Consider the following 11,446-nt stretch of genomic DNA (forward strand, 5'->3'; position numbering starts at 1 on the left):
ATGGGACCCAAGTGTGTTTAAGGTTGCAATTAACTTAATCTTCCCTAGATCTACTTTCAGCAGAAGCATGTGCCACTCCCACTGCCCATCTTCAAACTCAGAGTAGCAACCACATGTATCCCATAGGTGCGCTTGGCTCTTCCTGTTCAGCGTCACTAAAACTCTCATCCCCCCACCCCCTCTCACGAAACGACAGCCTCCTTTTAAGCTCCCTGACAGTTATTTGCTATTCCTCCACCACTGCTCTTACAGTGCATGTGCGATACACACGCTTCGCTCTAGGGCCTCCTGAAGCATCTTACGCGCCGAGACAAAGGGACGCTCTCCTGCTAAATGCACGCTCACTGATTACAGGCGCGTACTCGGGAGAAACACGAACTAGCCTTGCACGGAAAAAGCATCCCCTCTACTTCTCTACCCTTCTCTCCCCCCTCCCCTCCCCCGGCCTAGTCCCACACTTTCTCCCCTAAACCAAAACCTAACCAGGGACCCAGCTGAGAAGAGCTGCACCGAGGCATTAGTGGGAAAATCCCCCTCCCCTGATTCTTCCCAGGAGCAGGAGGACTGTATAGATTTGGAAAAGTGATTTGCAGAGGAACATAGTTCTGAAGGCAGAAGCTGGGAAATACTGGATGGGGAACAGCTTGCAGAAGAAACTCTGGAGGGGGGAGAGTTAACAGATTCACTGTCTCTGGAAAGCATCCATCCGCTCTCCCCAAGGTCAAGGAGAGCAGCGAAAATGGCAGGACAGAAAGCACAGAGGGAACGAGCTCAGATTACGAGACGCAGAAGTGGCAGGGGTGACTAGGGATGTGAGGGACTGGACCTCTTCATTGGGAGCACCGCCATTCCTAGAAGACGGGTTCTTTATGCCCTTGCTGGGATCATTTAAAGTGTCTAACTGGTAAGAAGACTCCTTTTCCTTTGTTCTGCTTATCTACGGCCAAGGGGGAAGGAAGCCATTTCCCTGAAGCCTAACAGATGCTGATCCACAAGACAAGGGCAGCCCATCATTTTGGCATTGAAAGGCGGAGTCAAAACATCACATACCTTGGGCATTCCAGATTCACACTCTCCCCGTGTTTATCTAGCAACAACTTGCAACTTACTTTGTACATTTACTATATGTGACTTTCATTACTTTAACATATATATGTGTGTATACAAATTTAAATACAACCACCAGAACATCACACAGGTTCCATGCTTTAAAATTTACTCCCCCCTTTATGAGTTTCTTGATGTGAAGCAAAGAGCGAAAACTGAGTGGAACACTGCATACATTTATATGGCTTTTCACCTGTGTGAATTTGCTTGTGAATATTAAGGTCTCCACTCCTTCCAAAGCTCTTTCCACATTCCCTACATCTGTGGTTTCCCCCCTGTGTGAGTTAGCAGATGTTTCCTAAGGCCTCCACTTTGACTGAAGCTCTTTCCACACTCCATACAATTAAATGGTTGCTCCCCTGTGTGAGTTGGTTGGTGTATTCTAAGGGATACTCTATGACTGAAGCTCTTTCCACATTCAATACATTTAAAGGATTTCTCCCCCGTGTGAGTTTGTAGATGTCTTCTAAGTATTCCACTTTGACTGAAGCTCTTTCCACATTCAATACATTTAAACGGTTTCTCCCCCGTGTGAGTACGTTGATGTATTCTAAGGGCTCCACTATGACTGAAGCTCTTTCCACATTCAATGCATTTAAATGGTTTCTCCCCTGTGTGAGTTCGTTGATGTATTCTAAGGTCTCCACTTTCACTGAAGCTCTTTCCACATTCAATGCATTTAAATGGTTTCTCCCCAGTGTGAGTTCGTTGATGTCTTCTAAGGTGACCAATTTGACTGAAGCTCTTTCCACATTCAATACATTTAAACCGTTTCTCCCCCCTGTGAGTTTGTTGATGTATTCTAAGGTCTCCACTACGACTGAAGCTCTTTCCACATTCAATGCATTTAAATGGTTTCTCCCCTGTGTGAGTTCGTTGATGGATTCTAAGGTGACCACTTTGACTGAAGCTCTTTCCACATTCAATACATTTAAATGGTTTCTCCCCAGTGTGAGTTCGTTGATGTGTTCTAAGGTGACCACTACGACTGAAGCTCTTTCCGCACTCCATGCATTCAAACAGTTTCTCCCCTGTGTGAGTTTGTTGATGTGTTCTAAGGTGACCACTTTGACTGAAGCTCTTTCCGCACTCCATGCATTCAAACAGTTTCTCCCCTGTGTGAGTTCGTTGATGTATTCTAAGGTTTCCATTTTGACTGAAGCTCTTTCCACATTCAGTGCATTTAAATGGTTTCTCCCCCGTGTGAGTTCGTTGGTGTATTCCAAGTTCTCCGTTTTGAGCAAAGCTCTTTCCACATTCAATGCATTTAAATGGTTTCTCCCCCGTGTGAGTTCGTTGATGTATTCTAAGGGCTCCGTTATGAGCAAAGCTCTTTCCACATTCAATACATTTAAATGGTTTCTCCCCTGTGTGAGTTCGTTGATGTGTTCTAAGGTTTCCACTTTGACTGAAGCTCTTTCCGCACTCCATGCATTCAAAGGGTTTCTCCCCCGTGTTAGTTCGTTGGTGTATCCTCATTTTCCCACAGTGACTAAAGCACATTGCACATTCCACATTCCCTGAATTTAAATGGCTTCTCTGCCCTTCCCAATGAATTCACAGACAGCTTCGTAGAATCCTGACCATCATCTTCCTCACCTTTTTGGGGCGGGGAGAGAATCCTGTTAGACATCTATGAAAGACAAGAAAGGAACTGAACACACGTCAATTCCCATGTGCACCTTCTCTTATTTTAACACCCTCTCCATTCTCCACTGTCCTCTTATGTTCCAAATTTTTAGGAATGCAGATGAGATAATGGCAAGAGAAACCCATGATCATTCCATTCACACTTAAGAAAGCACCATCATTTTATAATAGACATCTATGGTGTAACTGGCTTATAAGACACATCTGTCTTTTTCTTTTTGAAGTGAGGAAACTGAAGTGTTCTTATGCCACAGGTAACTGTAAAAATATTTTGACATATTAGAACCTAAATAGAGCCTGCTGGAATGGGTAAAGGCCCACCTAGTCCAGCATCCTGTTCTCACAGTGGCCAAGCAGATGCCTGTGGGAAACCAGCAAGCAAGATTTCAGCCCAAGAGCCCTCTGCCCTCCTGGGCTTTCCAGAATCTAGTATTGAGAAGCATTACTGCCTAGGACCATGAGGGCAGAGCACAGAAATCAGCTTAATCCCTTTTTTCAAGATATCCAAGTTGCTGGCCATCACTGTCTCTTGTAGGATATAAGTCCATAGATTAACTATGCTTCTGTTTATTCATCTTCTGCAGCCCATAAAGGCTCATAAATGTATTATGGCTTAAGCTTTTGTGAGCTGCAGCCTGACAATGTGGAATCTTGACTATGAAAGTTGGTGCCACTATAAACCCGTGAGTGTTTTTGTCGGGTTTTTGTACTTATTTTGAACTTAAGTCTTAATCTGCAAAGGACTGCTTTGAATACATGGGTGGCCCTTGAATGGAGAAGAACAAGGCACCTTGCTTGCATCTGGATCCCCTGGGAGAGGCGGTGGATCCAGGGATTGTGAATGAACAAGACCTCTGCCTTCCGTGCGGTGGGAGCGGGGTGGGTTAAAAGTGGGGGAGAGACCTCCCCCTCCTGTCCTTTTGGGAAATAGGAGCTTTTGCCGTGAGTAAACAACTTAGATGGCAAGTTCTCAAGAGAAGCACTTTGGAACACTGCTTGCTCTTTCTATGTGTGTTCTGCGTGTGCATGTGTGTTTTGGACTTAGAAGACACTACACTAGTGGCCAAAATTGTGGAAACTATGGAGAAAGTGTTTTCCTGGGGTTTGATGGCTCATAACACCACCCTTTTATGGAGTAATATCATAAAATTTTATATCAATGGAAAGATACAGTGGTACCTTGTGTTACAAATGCTTCAGGTTATAGACTCTGCTAACCCAGAAATAGTACCTCGGGTTAAGAACCTTGCTTCAGGATGAGAACAGAAATCGTGCTCTGGCGGTGCGGCAACAGCGGGAGGCCCCATTAGCTAAAGTGGTGCTTCAGGTTAAGAACAGTTTCAGGTTAAGAACGGACCTCCGGAACGAATTAAGTTCTTAACCCGAAGTACCACTGTAATTTAAAGTAAAATGTAATACAACAACTTTAAGGAAGGATCACGACATAAATAAGCAGGACATTTGTCAGTGTGTTATTTGATATCACGTTGGTTGGGGTTTTTTTCCCCTTTCATTTCGTGAATTGCAAAATGTAATAAAATTAAACAAATGGCACAAAGAGTTGACTTGGTGATTATGGGCTTCCGGTCTGGATGGTGGAGGAAATGGTGTCACCTGGGCGTCATCCGAGTAAGGCGGAGCCTTTAGGGGGATTTCAGGCGACCGAGGGGAAGTTTTAGGGCTAAAAAAGAAAAGCCCTCACAAAACTGCAGAAGAGTGGGGCTCCAACGGGGTCCAGCTGAGCCCCAGGTCTTCTGTCAAACCGGCTCCCGCAACTGCATGAGTAGCGAGTGGGGGAGGGGAAGACGGTCAAGGTGGGCTGTCGGCTCCAACGCACACCTGAATATCCAAAGCCTAAAAGCCGCTCTCTGAAGTGACAGATTTTCTGTTATAAGGTAAAATAAAAAGAAGCTTTTGGAGAGGAATTAAAAATATTTGGACTTAAATTTGAACTTCATAGTGAGAAGTATTAAAAATGGAAGCCGTGCTTCCGCTATTCAGGGGAGAACCCTGCAGAGACGTTTTGTGAATAAGATGAAATGAGATGAAAGCCCCCCAAAATCTACATTACAGCCTCTGAGTGAAAGCAAATGTATTTTTAACCCTAAAATTCCTGCTTTGCTGAAAGAACAGGATTTGTAAATAGTTGCCTCTCAGTTTTGACAAGCTCTGCGGTTTGAATATCCAACACCTTGGAAATTTTTGAGACATCCACCAAAGTCTGGCAGGATCAGACCCTGTGTAGCTGGAGGGGTAATAAAAAAGGAAAGTGGCCAACATAAAGAGATTTGTTAATAGAAGAGGAGAAAGGTTTGAAATTTAAAACTTATAAAAACTTGAAAGGTACTTTACAAAGTTGGTTGCATACAAATTAATGAGCAGTTTGAAGAAGATAATAAAAGGGGGTTCAGCTATACTATCTCAAACTTTCAAAAGGAAATTGTGGAGGGAAATACCAAATTATTGAAGAAAGCTTATAACATTTTGCTATATGGAGAGACTTTAGATGAGAAGGTAAAATCGGCCTAAATAAAATGGGCTCCGGATGTTGGGCTTAATATACAGTTGGAGGAACGGGAAAGTTTATGAAAACAAATGTAAAGTTTACAGACTGTATATCATTAAGAGAAAATTACAGTGGTACCTTGGGTTAAGTACTTAATTCATTCCAGCGGTCCGTTCTTAACCTGAAACTGTTCTTAACCTGAAGCACCACTTCAGCTAATGGGGCCTCCTGCTGCTGCTGCTGCGCCGCCGGAGCACGATTTCTGTTCTCATCCTGAAGCAAAGTTCTTAACCTAAGGTACTATTTCTGGGTTAGCAGAGTCTGTAACCTGAAGCATCTGTAACCTGAAGCGTATGTAAACTGAGGTACCACTGTATTTGAAAATGATATATAGATGGTATATCACACTGGAAAAACTGCAAAAATGTATAAAACACGATCCAAGATATGTTGGAGATGTAAAGAGAAAAATGGTACTTTTTTCATGTATGGTGGGAATGCAAGAAGGTTAAAGAATACTGGGAAATGATATATAATGAACTGGGGGAAAAAGTTGAAAAAACCCTTTGTTTAAAAACCAGAATCTTTCCTGCTTCTAATTTTAGATCATGATACATGAGAGGGAAATTGGACACAGCTTATGTATGCGACAACAGCAACAAGAATCTTATTAGCACCAGTATGGAAAACAGAAAACGCCAACAAAGAAAGCATGGCAAGCCAAGCTTATGGACTACGCGGAACTGGCTAAGCTGACAGAGAGAATACATGAGAGAGACAACATTGATTTCAAAAAAGAGTGGGAACCATTTATAAACTATATAAAAAGACAGTATAAAGATATGGACTCATTGGCAGGTTTTGACAACTATATAAGAAGCAAAATCAGCAGAGTATAGAATTTGTTTAATAAATCAATATGGAAATATGGGGGAAGTCAAAGAGGAGGGAGGGGAGAAATACGGATATAGAAATTGTTCAATTAAGATTTGTGCAAATTTGTTGTTATAATTTGAAAATTCAATAAAAATAATTTTTTAAAAAATGTGTTGTGCGATTGCTATCAAGTTGGTTGAGGTTTTTTTCATTTAGTGAGCTTGTAAAATAATAAAATTAAATAAATGGCGCAAAGAGTTGACTGGTCACCTAGAAAAGGATGTAAAATAGTACTATTAAGTGAACAAGGCTACAGTTATGAAGATATTAGATGAAAAATTGGCAGAAACTTAACCAAAGGGGACATTTCTAAATTTTGGAAGAGGTATAAGGAGACGCAGTCACTACAAAATCAGACTGGGCTAAACCCATGTTAACTGGACAGCAGAACAATGGGACAGTGTTATTTGGAGTGAGGAGACCAAAATCTCGCTTGGTAGTGATGGCATGAAATACGTGAGGAGAATCGCAGGAGATTTACATCCTATTTACACTGCACCTTCCGTGAAACACCCAGTCCGTGCTATGATCTGGGGCTGTATGACAGCACGAGGTATGGACAAAATTTGTGTCATTAATGGGAAAGTAAATGCCCCAAAATACATAGCCCAGACTTGAACCCAATCAAAAATCTATGGAGCTGACTAAAGAAACTTGTTAGTCAGAAGCAGCCCAACAATAAAACCCAATTAATAAGGGAAATAATTTAATCTTAGTTTCACATTATTACAGCTGCAGAACTAAAAAGCTTACTTTACTCCATGGAAGGCTAAAGGTTACCCAGCTAAGTACAGTGGTACCCGGCAACACAAATGCCTCGCTAGACGAAAAGCTCGCTAGACGAAAGAGTTTTCAGTTTTTTGAGTCGTTCCGCAAGACGAATTTCCCAATGGGCTTGCTTCGCAAGACGAAACGTCTTGCAAGTTCTTGCGAGTTTTTTTCCTTTTTCTTAAAGCCGCTAATTATTATTATTATTATTATTATTATTATTATTATTATTATTATTCCCTCCTTAGCCTGACCTGCTATGCATGCTAATCAGAGACTCTGTCCCAACCACCCCCTTGAACACAACAGGGCTTCCTATTTTTACTGCTATTCTTTACATTTCTATACTGCCCTTCCTCCGAAGATCACAGGGCAGCTTACAATAGAAAATCAGAGATGCACAGCACAGTAAGAAATAAAAACGACAACTGCCCCCTTACGCACGTACAAATGCAGGTGTGAAGGCCATAGATTGTTTAATGAGCCCAATGCCTGGGAGAAGAGGAATGCTTTCGCCGGGTGCCTAAAGAGAAGGAAGGAAGGAAGGAAGGAAGGAAGGAAGGAAGGAAGGAAGGAAGGCTGTACATTGAGGTTCACTTCCGAGGGTCTTCTGCCAGTTCCCTCCCTGCAAGAAGCGAAGTTACAGGGAACCAGGCAGAGGGTCTTCTCGCTGGTGGCGCCCTCCCTTCCAATTTCAAATAAATAAACAACTATCTGACTTTTAGAAGACATCTGGAGGCAGCCCTGTATTGGGAAATTTTTAACGTTTGATGTTTTATTATGGTTTATCTATGTTGTAAGCTGCACAGAGTGGCTAGGGAAGCCCAGCCAGACGGGCAGGTATTATTTATTATTATTATTATTATTATTATTAATTATTATTATTATTTATTATATATTATTTTTATTATTAACCTGCCAAACCATGCCCAAGCCTCTCCCCTTTCCCGCCTCCTTTCCTGCAACTCCCTTTGCACCAGATCTGGGCAGGAGGAAGCTTCTCTCTTTCCACAGCGGAAACCCCTCCTCCCCCCCCCTCCACCTTCAAGGCCCCATTAAGAGAAACAGCTCCCTTTCCTCCCTTCTCTTCTTCTCCCTGTCCTGGGGCTTCTCATCCTGGACCCCCACCCCTTGCCAAGCCCCTTCCCTCCTTCCCCATCGCTGGCTTTGCACTCACCTGAAATCCTGAAGGCGGAGGCAGATGCAGCGACCCTGGGCAGCGGGGGGGGGCGAATGTTTAATTAGGAGGCTTAATTAGGACGTGCTCTGGTCCATGGGGCCACGAAGAGTCGGACACGACTAAACAACGACAACAATTAGGACGAAGCAGCCCCTATTGTAAAGCTTCCGCTGGTGAAGCCGGAAGTCAGGTGACTCTGGCGAGGCAGGAGAAGTTTCTCCCCCCCCCCCCCCAGCCTCCTTCCTTTCCTTTGATAATTGGGGGAAGGAAAACCTTGCAGGACCAGCCAATGGGGAGACGAGGGAGGGAAGCTGGGCTTCCAGTATACGGAACATCAGCTACTTTGGACCCCTCCCTCTTGCAAGAACGTATTGTAATCAATAAACTCTTTACTGCCTCACCCATTTGGTTCAGATTGTACTTCAAGGAGGGATCAAGGGTCTCATGACCCACTCTTACAATGCAGGAAGCAGCTTACAGCAAAAAAAGCCTAATAACTCTTCTGGGTAAATTAATAAATCATTTTAATAAATATTTAAATGGAGACCACATTTTACATTCTCATGTTCATGAAAACATGGTTCCACTCCAACCTCACTTAGTCCCCACTTCCACCTCCGCAAAGTGTTCTTTATACAGAAATCTCCTGAAAAGAAGTCTCTCTATTTACATTATAGGGAGGGACCACTCTCTGTCCGGCTTATTGCACCTTCATAACACCTGTGTCCTGTATTCTCCTCACAGGCACACAGAAACAGTGAACAGTGACATGCAGCAGCAGCAGCAGCAAGACAGACGCCCTGTCAAAGAATACCTCCCATTCGACCACTCCCATGAATCTTTGGGTGGGGGGGGGAACCATGTACTTTAGATGCCTGCCAAATGTACGCTACGGATGTGAAAGCAATATTCTTCACAGGAAATACTGAAAAAAAGTGGAAGGCAGTTTTAATTTGGAAGGAGAGAGGGGAAGTTCTTTGCTTTGCTTTCAGTCCTGACAAAGCGATAAATTTAAAAAGCAAACCCTATTTTCAGTGCTTTCTTTTTAAAGCAAATGTGGTGCCGGTAATCACCATGAAATTGTTACAGTAAGTGTCATACTTTGAACAGTTTGGGGAAAAGAGGTTACGGTACTGCGTAACCTTGAGTACCCCTGGAAAAAAGACCTCCTTTTCTTTTTTGAAAAAAAGCACCATAATTGCATGGGGGGGGGATTGGGGGGGAAGACAATCAACACTGCCAGTAGTACCTGTATGCAACCATATACACAAGAACTCTTTAGCAATGAATCCACTAGCAAATGGGAGGGGGGTGATGGGTGATAAACAAATCTAAGCAGCATCTCGAGTGCTGAGATCCCATCAAAGGGAAGGGAAATGTGCACATGCCCTACAGCTGTGATAACATCTCTCTGAACGTCTTGCTTTTTTCATACTATATCCATAGTTCCCTCAACCATTCCTCATAGGGCTTGGTTTCCAGACCCTTGGTCAGTTTAACTCCAACTCCCATTAGCCCCTACTGGCGTGGCCAATGGCCAGGAATGACAGAAGTCATAGCCTAGCATAGTTCAGTGGGATGTGGGCAGGCCTTAGGTTTGCATGCTCATGCGCAACTGTCAGTCTGGAAGCTTCCACTGTTTTTCAGACCAAGGGCCAGATTCCCTCCTGGATCGCCTTCCAGGGGCCACATGCCAGGGCTGGGCAGGGTGAGAGAGGCAAAGGTGGGTCGTACAAGGAGCGCAACTTTTGCCTTTCTACAGGAAGTTATATCTGATACACACACAACAATCCGCCCTCTACTAAGCAGGGAGGAGGCATTGCCAAGAGTTGAAAGGTTCATCCCGGCTGGTTAAGGGGCGAAGCAGAGCCATGGATTCAGAGCAGTGAATTCAGAGGACCACAGTCCGCATGTGCATTTGGCCCCCCCGGGGCTGAAGTTCTCCACCTTTGGCACATTAACACCATGTGCAAACCAGGTAAGTGTAAAGAGTGCCGTTTCAACCCAAACGTGGTGAATATTTTATACAGGAATCAGTTGGGGCAGCAGACATGCAACCGCACCCCTCTAGACCTCACTTAGCACCAGAGATGAGAGTGGCAACCAAGATTTACAAAGCTGAGGCATCTCTGTCCTTCAAGGACACTAGTCATACCAGGAGTTAAATGTGCTTCAGGTTGAGCATTTTCAGGTTATGCTCCGCGGCAAACTGGAAGTAATGTAGCGTGTTACTTCCGGGTTTCACCACTTGCGCATGCACAGACGCTCAAAATGACGTGACGTGCATGCGCGGAAGCAGCGAATCGTGACCTGCAGGCTCAGGTTGCGTTTGATTCAGTATGCTCCGGAACGGATCCCATTCGCATCCAGAGGTACCACTGAGGTACCACTGTAAACCACTTTAAACAGTCATGGCTTCCCCCAAAGAATTCTGGGAGCTGTAGTTTGTTAAGGTTGGTGGAGCTGTTAGGTATGGTTGCCATATTTTGAAGAGCAGAAAAGAATCCTTATGAGGACTCTCATTTTAAATATCTCTACCTTATGTAGGCTACAGAAACTATAGAAGCTATATTGCCCGGGGGGCGGGGAAGAGAAGAGAAGAGGCAATCAAGTCTTTAACCATGGCAATCCTTAAAACCCTTATTTCCCTCAAAGAGGGACCAAGTTCTCTGTGACAAGGAATAGATAGTGAAGCCACTCTGGGAGGGGAACAGGGAGTCTCCTCTCAGCAAACTACAGCTCCCAGAATGCTTTGGGGGAAGCCATGACTGACTGAAGGGGTACTAGAGTGATTTAAATGTGGCGTGGATGTGGCCCTTGAGGGAGAAGGCAAGCAATCAGGAGGAAAGTGGGAACACAATGGAGCCCACGGGGGCCATTTTGCTCAGCAGCCTCCAGTGCCATTGTGTTCCTCCCAGGGAAACACAGCACCCGTCCCCACTGCCTGCCTTCTGAGATGTGGGGTCCCAAGGACAGCTTGTGACACAGCGTTGCAGGGCAAGGCTGTTTCAAGGGAAGGAGGGAAAATGCATTTCTGCCACATAGCAGCCTGGATGATTTGTGGAGTGGGCTGCAAGTTTTCCCCCTTTTTCTCTTCAGCGGTGTCTCCCAAATACATTTCTGTTCCAAGCAGTCAATCAGAATTCATTGCCCGTCCTCTGGAAGACAAGGCCTTGAGAAAGATTCTTGCCATGATGGCGGTCTGGCAGTGGATCACCTGCCACTCAGACCCATATATACCTCCATGGGGTTAACTCGCCACCGCCCATCAGAATCAATGAGGAAAAAATCGTGATGAT

The sequence above is a fragment of the Podarcis tiliguerta genome (assembly GCF_965153285.1).
Source record: "Podarcis tiliguerta genome assembly, chromosome: 2".
Lineage (NCBI taxonomy): Eukaryota > Metazoa > Chordata > Lepidosauria > Squamata > Lacertidae > Podarcis > Podarcis tiliguerta.